Here is an 8275-nt window from a genome sequence, read left to right as displayed (position 1 = left end):
AACAATTTTTGGATGCTTGAGCTCCCGAGCTATTTGTATATTTGTATATTTTTCATAATGGCTTTTTATGCTCTATTACTATGCCTTCTTTGAATTTTTGTTCTGTGATTTTTAATGTGTTGACACTTCCTTAGTATTGTTACTAATTGGACTTAAAATATATAAGGTTTTACCAAATTCCTTAGATAACTAGATGTTACAGAAAAATTGATTTAATTTAAACTTCAATTTTTTTCACTTTGTTTTTGTTTCCAAAAAATTTAGCATGATGGCACAAACATAAGGCACGTGAAGGACACATGACGAGACATAGAGAACTGGTCGACCCACGACTCGACATGAGAAGAAAACATGTTATCAGGTAAATTCAAAATTTATGTGGAGCAGTAGAAAAAGAAGTTGACAAAAGACATGCGATCAAAACTTCTTGATGAAATGAAATTAAAGCTCAAAGTTAGTTTAATATATAGATATTTGTGAGATAGTTGTCATTTCAAATATAGAGTGTATTGTTTACAACTTACACAAGGCCCATGGCCCATCTACGCACACTCTTGAGTCTATAAATAGAGGACTCAAGAACTCCTTTAGAGAGGGCGGTAATTTTTTACTTTTAGATAATTTGGAGAATCTAGTGCTATTATCTACGTTTTTGTACCCTCTCTCTTACCTTGTGAAACTTGGTTGACTCTAGTGATCTGATCGTAGGTTTTGAAAATTTATATAAATAAGAGTACTAAGTGGACGTAGGTCAATACCGATCAATGAGACCGAACCACTATAAATCTGTGTGTCATTTGTTATTCTTAAGTTTAGTTCTTATTTTATATCGTTGTTTTGACTCAGTTTCGCTGGCCAGATCTCTGGTCAACATTTCAGTTCTTTCATTGAGAGTTAAACTCAAGAAGAAAAAAATGGCTCAATCTACTAGGAAAATGTAGGGTCAGCAGGCCGGTCAGACGTCTGAGAATCCTCAAAATCCACCCCCTCCGTTAAGAGTTACTGAAGAGGAGCCTTGAGTGGAACTAGAGGAAGAAAGCCAAGAATTTGATATTGAAACCTTGGTAGCAGCCATGGTAATGTTGTAGGAAGAGTTAGCCATGTTGAAGGATAACCAAGAGAATGTTCCTTAGACCATGATCATGCACCAAATGGAAATTGACAAACAAAGGTGAGAGCTCAATGATAGGCATGCTGAGATGGATCGCCGTCAGAGGGATGCAATTATGACCTTAGTGCCAGCTATACAGTTATCAAATGGAGTTCAACATACACAAAACCCTCAACCTGAACCATCACAAAAACCTCAACAGCTAGAACAACACTGGGCTACTCAACCTGAAAAGTAGCCCTAGAATTCTGGTAGACATAACTAGCAATGTCAGCCTCCTCGGTCTAGTCGAGTCAGCGAACAACCACCTTGACAGAATAGGGATGAGAAGCATCCCTAAAGCTCAAGACGTCGTGATACTGACAAGCAGGTTCTTCATGAATGAGGACCATGGAATGTTCCCTCAGGAAATAGAAGGCAACCAGACTTAGGTTCTGTTGTCAGAGATCTCCAAGGACAAAATAATGTCCTGAGACTTAGCGACCAACGCAGACCTCCTCTGGTTTATTGGGACGATTTTGGACGAAGAGAAGGTGATAATGTGTATAGCAAGTTGTTTACTCACGGATCTCAGTTTAGAGATGGACATGATTACAACGAAGAGGATTCCTAAAACAACAGAAATCGAAGAAGAAACGTTGGTCGATCTAATGAGCAATGGTTCGAGCAGTATGACCCTCCACCTCCTCCACCAATAAATCATCGACCAGCAAGTCAAAACGCTGAGGGGTAGCCAAGGGAGCCTAATGTATTTGATCAACTTGGAACATCCGAGCAAAGACGAAGGAATGAAGATTTAAGGGATATACTAACCAACTGAAGAGAAAAGTATGGTGAGCATATCCCCATTGAAGCTACTCCTGCCCCTACAGTACCAGATGTTTTCCAGGCCCAAATAGATGCTTTGAACCAGGTAGTTCAACGGCTAGTCGACAATAAAAATTCCCACATAGACTATGATCGAGGGAAGGACACTCCTTTCATTAATAGAATTTTCATGGCCGAAATCCCTAGTAAATTCAAAATTCCTGTGCTACCCAACTATACTGGAAGAGAAGACCCAATATCTCACATGAAAAAGTTTGAGATACAAATGGATATTGAGAAGGTGTTTGAGGTTTCTCGGTGCGGGATTTTCCCGGCCACTCTGTCTGATGCTACTCAGGAGTGGTATTGTAAATTTCCATTGGACAATATAACTTCATGGGAAATGTTCATCAAGGAGTTTTACGGACAATTTTATGTTGGTCGCATACATCTAACTGAATCAAATTAGCTAGTAGATATAAGCCAAAAGGAAAGAGATCCTCTCAAAGAGTATATTCAGAGGTTCATGAGAGAGGCTGCTTGTGCCAAAATGGTGGGAGATGAAGGAAATATTATGGCCATTATAGCTGAGGTATAGCGCCAATCCCCATTATGGAGTAGTTTGAAAAAAAATGGATTTAAGAACAGACAAGAGTTTTTGGACCGAGATGATAAATACATCAAGTTGGAGGAGGCTATCGCCAATGAAGGAAAACCCCCAAATGCTGATTAGAACAAAAGAGAAGAGTCGACCAAAGCCGTTGACAGCCCTAGTAATTCCAACAACAGTTGTAAGAACAACAATAGAAATGGAAGAAAATGGGCAAGCACTGAATTTCCTACGTTCGAAAATAAATGCCCTAAATAGAATAGATATGAACCATGGTTTACCCATTATACGGCCCTAGTCGACAGGCGAGCAGAAGTATAGTAGGCTAACCACACCATTGTACCATTTAGGCAACCAGCCCCCATCAGGAAGGACATTTCAAGAAGAGACATAAAAAAGTTTTGTCGCTTCCATAATGATTATGACCATGATAAAAATGAATGCAATTAGTTGAAGGATGAGATTGAGTTTCTGATACAGCAAGGACATTTGAGGAGATATATACGAGTAGGGTATAAATCCCAACAATGATCTAACAGGGGAAACAAGCAGAAAGGTGCACGCAAACGCTCACCTCCTCTATTGCCAGCCCCGGTCGCATGCACTCTACTCACCATCTGCAGTGGACTACACTTAGCTAGTTACAATGTGCCAGGAACCTACGTCACGAGAAAGATATCAAAATGCTAACCGTGGAGGATTGAACTCCCAAAAAAGCTCTAATAGGGGAAGATTTTATAACTTTCTCTGAGCATGGCACGCATCATGTCAGGTTCACCCATACAGATCCCTTGGTCGTAGATGTTCAAATTGCCAACATAAAAGTGAAGAGATTGTTGGTGAACACAAGAATCTCAGTAAATATACTTTACAAATCATCATTGGAAAGAATGAAATTATCAATATAAGATTTGGAACCATGCAACCAAACCATCTATGGTTTCTCTAGCGAAGGGCTCACCCTAACAAGGTCGATTAGACTCCCAGTCACATCAGGAGTTGTTACGCCCTGGATAGCCAAGACCGCTACACTGTGTACTTGTAAAGGTGCAGGACTCGCTAATCAAGTCATTAATTTGAAAACGTGTCCCTAAACATGCAAGATCTATGGTTAAAAATGTTTTGGTCTCAAAAGACTCATTTCATATATTTAAACTGTAGTAAACAAGGGATCCCATAAACACAAAGTTAAAATAAGTTTACAGACTACCAAAAGTATGTGAATATCCACTAGCCATACTAAGGCAAAACAGACAGTCTTTAGGTTCCATGTCCTTGCCTAGACCTCAACCATGGCGGCCGAGCACCTGGCTATGTACATTCCGCTCGCAGGGCTCTCCAGTCAGGGCTGATCTAACTGGCCCTTGCCTTTACCTGCACCACGTAGCACCCGTTAGCCAAGGTCCAGCAAGAAAACATCACAGATAACTCAAACAATAACAACAGACGAATAGCGCAATAAACACGTATACTCATTAGATAGTCCACAGCAGATAATCAGCATATACAATCCAATACAAGATACATTCTATCACATAATACTGCTCATATCACAAAATAATCAGGGCCGACGACTTAGGCCGCACCCTCTGTTTAACCCACTGACTCTGGCCCGCTTAAACCAATCTCAGTGCATAATAAGTTGTCCTCGGCTACCAGTGGCCGAGCCGCGCCATGTGCGCTAGTGAGACCCTTGGCACCCGTAGGCCGTTGGTTCACTAAATAGCTTGCATGGAATAATACCATCCTTTCAAGCTTTTACAATAGGGAGCCCTTAGTCCCGTCACATATAATCAACCGGGTGCAGTTTTCTTACCTTTAGCTTTCAAATGAGTTAGTTACGGGCGATACTCCTTGAGCGGGATCCGATCCTCGAGCCCTAGCTTAACACCTAGTCACAACCATGAAGAAAGACACCATTAACAACCTTAAATGAGCTTCCAAGCCAAGTTCTAGTACTCGGAACATTGAACTTCACCAAATATGGTAAAAGACTCAACCCCGAGCACCCTAGGTAAAATTCCCAAGCCTAAAATCTCAAAATCCCAAAATCCCTTAAGCGCCGCGGCATAGGCCACCCATGCCGCGGCATGGCCCCCCAAACAGAACCCCCCAAAGGCTCAAAAACAGGTAAGGGCCGCGGCATTACTTGGGCCATGCCGCGGCCCGCCCTTCTTCTTCAGCATGCAACTTCTTCGAAGGGCCGCGGCTCACCAAGAACCATGCCGCGGCCCGACCCTTCGAACCCAGAAAAAAACCACCATTTTAATCTCTAAACCTCACCTTAAACCATCCCAAAGCCCCCAACTCAAAACCAATTAATAATAACAACATTAGAATGATTAAAGCAACGCCATCCAACCAGAAATCCAGCCTAAGACTCACCAAAACCCCCAATTCCAACTTCTGAAATTTCAAACCCAAAGAACTTAAAACCAGCCATGATAACCCCCAAATTCAATCACCAAACTATAATTTAAACCTTACCTCAGATGTAGAATCGATTCACCAAGCTGTGGCCAAGCTAGGTCCCCAAGTTCCCTTCCTAATTCTGCCTTAGAACATCACACCTTAACTTGTTTCAGCACTTAACTAAAACCCAATTTAAACTCATATTTCAGCCACAGAAAACAAAGTTGATTGCTTACCTTAGTCCCTGTTCTGGTGCTTGATAAATCCCTGAGCTTGACCTTCAGTTCCTCACCTCAAATCACAGAATCCAGCTTTTTCCCCCTTTGATTTTCTGTGTTTTTTCTTCCTTTGGTTTTTCTCCTTAAGCGTGAGAGAGAGAGAGATAAAGCTAAGTTAAGGTTGGTTTATAATTTTCTGTCTAGTAATTTCCTACGTCTTCCTAGTATACCCTTAAGTTATTAAACTAATCCCAAAGCTCGAGGTGCCGGAAACGTCCCCGAGGCCAAAACGGTAAAATCCCCCAATATTCCCGCCTAGACATCCTAACCTCGAATATATCTCCAATTATTTATTTCCATCACCCGACAGTTTAAATCACTACCTGATACCTAAAATACCCCTGACTTGTCCAAAGTCAATTATAATACTCCGTCATGACTTTTCCCCGCTATCTAGCCCTAGGATCGCCTCGAGTCGCCGGCTGTAGATTTATCCACATCATAATGTGGTTCTCGCATATATCTCAAACATTTATATCACATCATCATATAATATAATCAATTATCATGTAAGCTTCATTAAACATATAATTACTCATTAAATCACAATTATTCCAGTAATGCCCTCCTGGCACACTAATCAAGGCCCTTAAGCCTTATTAGTGAATTTGGGTCGTTACTACTATCCCCTCCTAATGAGAATTTCGTCCTCAAAATTTACCTGAATAGCTCGGGATACTGATCCCGCATTTCTGTCTCTAACTCCCAGGTCGCATCTTCAACCTTGCTATTCCTCCATAATACCTTCACTAACGGAATTATCTTATTCCGTAAGACTTTGTCCTTCCGATCCAAAATCTGAACTGGTCGCTCCTCATAGGACAAATCTGTCTGTAACTCTAAATCCTCGTACCTCAGTACATGTGTTGTATCAGAAACATACTTCCGTAACATGGAGACATGAAACACACTACGAACTCCTGATAACGACGGTGGCAAGGCCAGCCTGTAAGCCATCTGTCCAACCCTCTCTAAAATCTCAAAGGGTCCAACAAACCGAGGGCTCAGCTTGCCCTTCACTCCAAACCTCCTCACACCCCTCAACGGTGAAACTCGCAGAAACACGTGGTCCCCAACCTGGAACTCCACGTTCCTACGCTTAGGATCAGCGTAGCTTTTCTGTCTACTCTGCGAGGCAACCATTCTAGCTCGAATCTTCTCAATAGCTTCATTAGTCCTCTGAACCATATCTGGCCCCAAATACCTTCTCTCACCCATCTCATCCCAGTGAACAGGCGATCTGTACTTCCTTCCATATAACATCTCGTAAGGAGCCACTCCAATCGTGGACTGGTAACTGTTGTTATATGAAAACTCGACCAATGGAAGATACTTACTCCATGAACCCTCAAAGTCAATCACACATGCCCTAAGCATGTCCTCCAACGCCTGAATCGTCCTCTCAGACTGTCTATCAGTCTAAGGATGGAAAGCTGTGCTAAACTTCAGCTGAGTCCCCATGGGTCTCTGCAAAGCTCCCCAAAACTTAGAGGTAAAGATAAGGTCTCGATCAGACACGATAGACTTTGGAACCCCATGGAGACGAACTATCTCCCTCACATACAACTCTGCATACTGCTCCACAGTATAAGTTGACCTAACTGGTAGGAAATGAGCTGACTTGGTGTACCTATCCACTATCACCCACACTGAGTCATGAAGTCCAACTGTCCTGGGTAACCCTCCCACGAAATCCATCGTAATATCCTCCCATTTCCATTCTGGGATACCCAAAGGCTGAAGCAATCCCGCTGGTCGCTGATGCTTAGCCTTAACCTGCTGACAGGTTAAACATCTAGATACATACTCAACCACATCTTTCTTCATCCCAGGCCACCAGTACAATGTCCGTAGATCCTGATACATCTTCGTGGTATCCGGATGTAGTGAGTATGGCGTAGTGTGAGACTCATCCAGTATCTCACGCCTAATCCCCTCATCTGCCGGAACACATATCCGTCCCTGATACCGAAGCAAACCTGTCTCCGAAACTGAATAATCCTTAGCTGTCCCCGCTAAGGCATGCTGCCTACTATCCTGCAATTGCACATCAGTCAACTAACCCTCCTTGATCCGCTCCAGTAGGGTCGACTGCAAAGTGATATTGGCTAACTGGCCCACCACCAGTTCTATCTTTGCCCTGACCATCTCATCAGCCAATTCCTTCGAGATCTGAGTAGAACTATACAACTGTCCTGGGCCCCTCCGGCTCAACGCATCTGCCACCACGTTGGCTTTCCCCGGATGGTAAAGGATGTCACAATCATAGTCCTTAACCAACTCTAACCAACGTCTCTGTCTCATGTTCAGATCCTTCTGCGTGAAGAAATATTTCAGACTCTTATGATCAGTGTAGATCTCGCACTTCTCTCCATACAGATAATGACGCCACACCTTCAGTGCAAACACAACTGCCGCTAACTCCAAATCATGAGTCGGATACCTCTGCTCATACTCCTTCAGCTGTCGAGACGCATAGGCTATAACTCTCTCATTCTGCATCAGCACACAGCCTAAACCCAACCTCGATGCGTCACAGTAGTCCACGAACTTCCCTTCCCCCGAAGGAAGACTCAACACTGGTGCAGAAATAAGCCGTCGTTTCAACTCCTGAAAGCTGTTCTCACACTTCTCTGACCAGACAAACTTCTGATTCTTTCTTGTTAACTCCGTCATCGGTGAAGAAATCTTCGAGAACCCCTCAACAAACCGCCTGTAGTAGCCAGCCAATCCAAGGAAACTCCGCACCTCCGAGGCATTCCTCGGCCTCGGCCAATCCCTAACTGCTTCCACCTTGGACGGATCCACCTTAATCACTTCTGCCCCAACTATATGCCCAAGGAAGGTCACTTCTGGTAGCCAGAACTCACACTTCTTAAACTTAGCGTACAACTGATGCTCCCTTAACCTCTGTAGAACCTGTCGTAGATGCTGCTCATGCTCTGTAATGCCCTACTTCCTTAGAGCCGTTACTAAGTGAGTTTTAAGACAAAACAGTGTGCAAGGAACTCGCTAACCGAGGTTTTGAAACAAAAGTGTGACTAATTAAAAGTTAGG

The sequence above is a fragment of the Humulus lupulus genome, chromosome 8 (genome assembly GCF_963169125.1).
Source record: "Humulus lupulus chromosome 8, drHumLupu1.1, whole genome shotgun sequence".
NCBI lineage: Eukaryota > Viridiplantae > Streptophyta > Magnoliopsida > Rosales > Cannabaceae > Humulus > Humulus lupulus.
The sequence above is the reverse complement of the archived record's forward strand: the minus strand, read 5'-3'. Positions refer to the sequence as shown.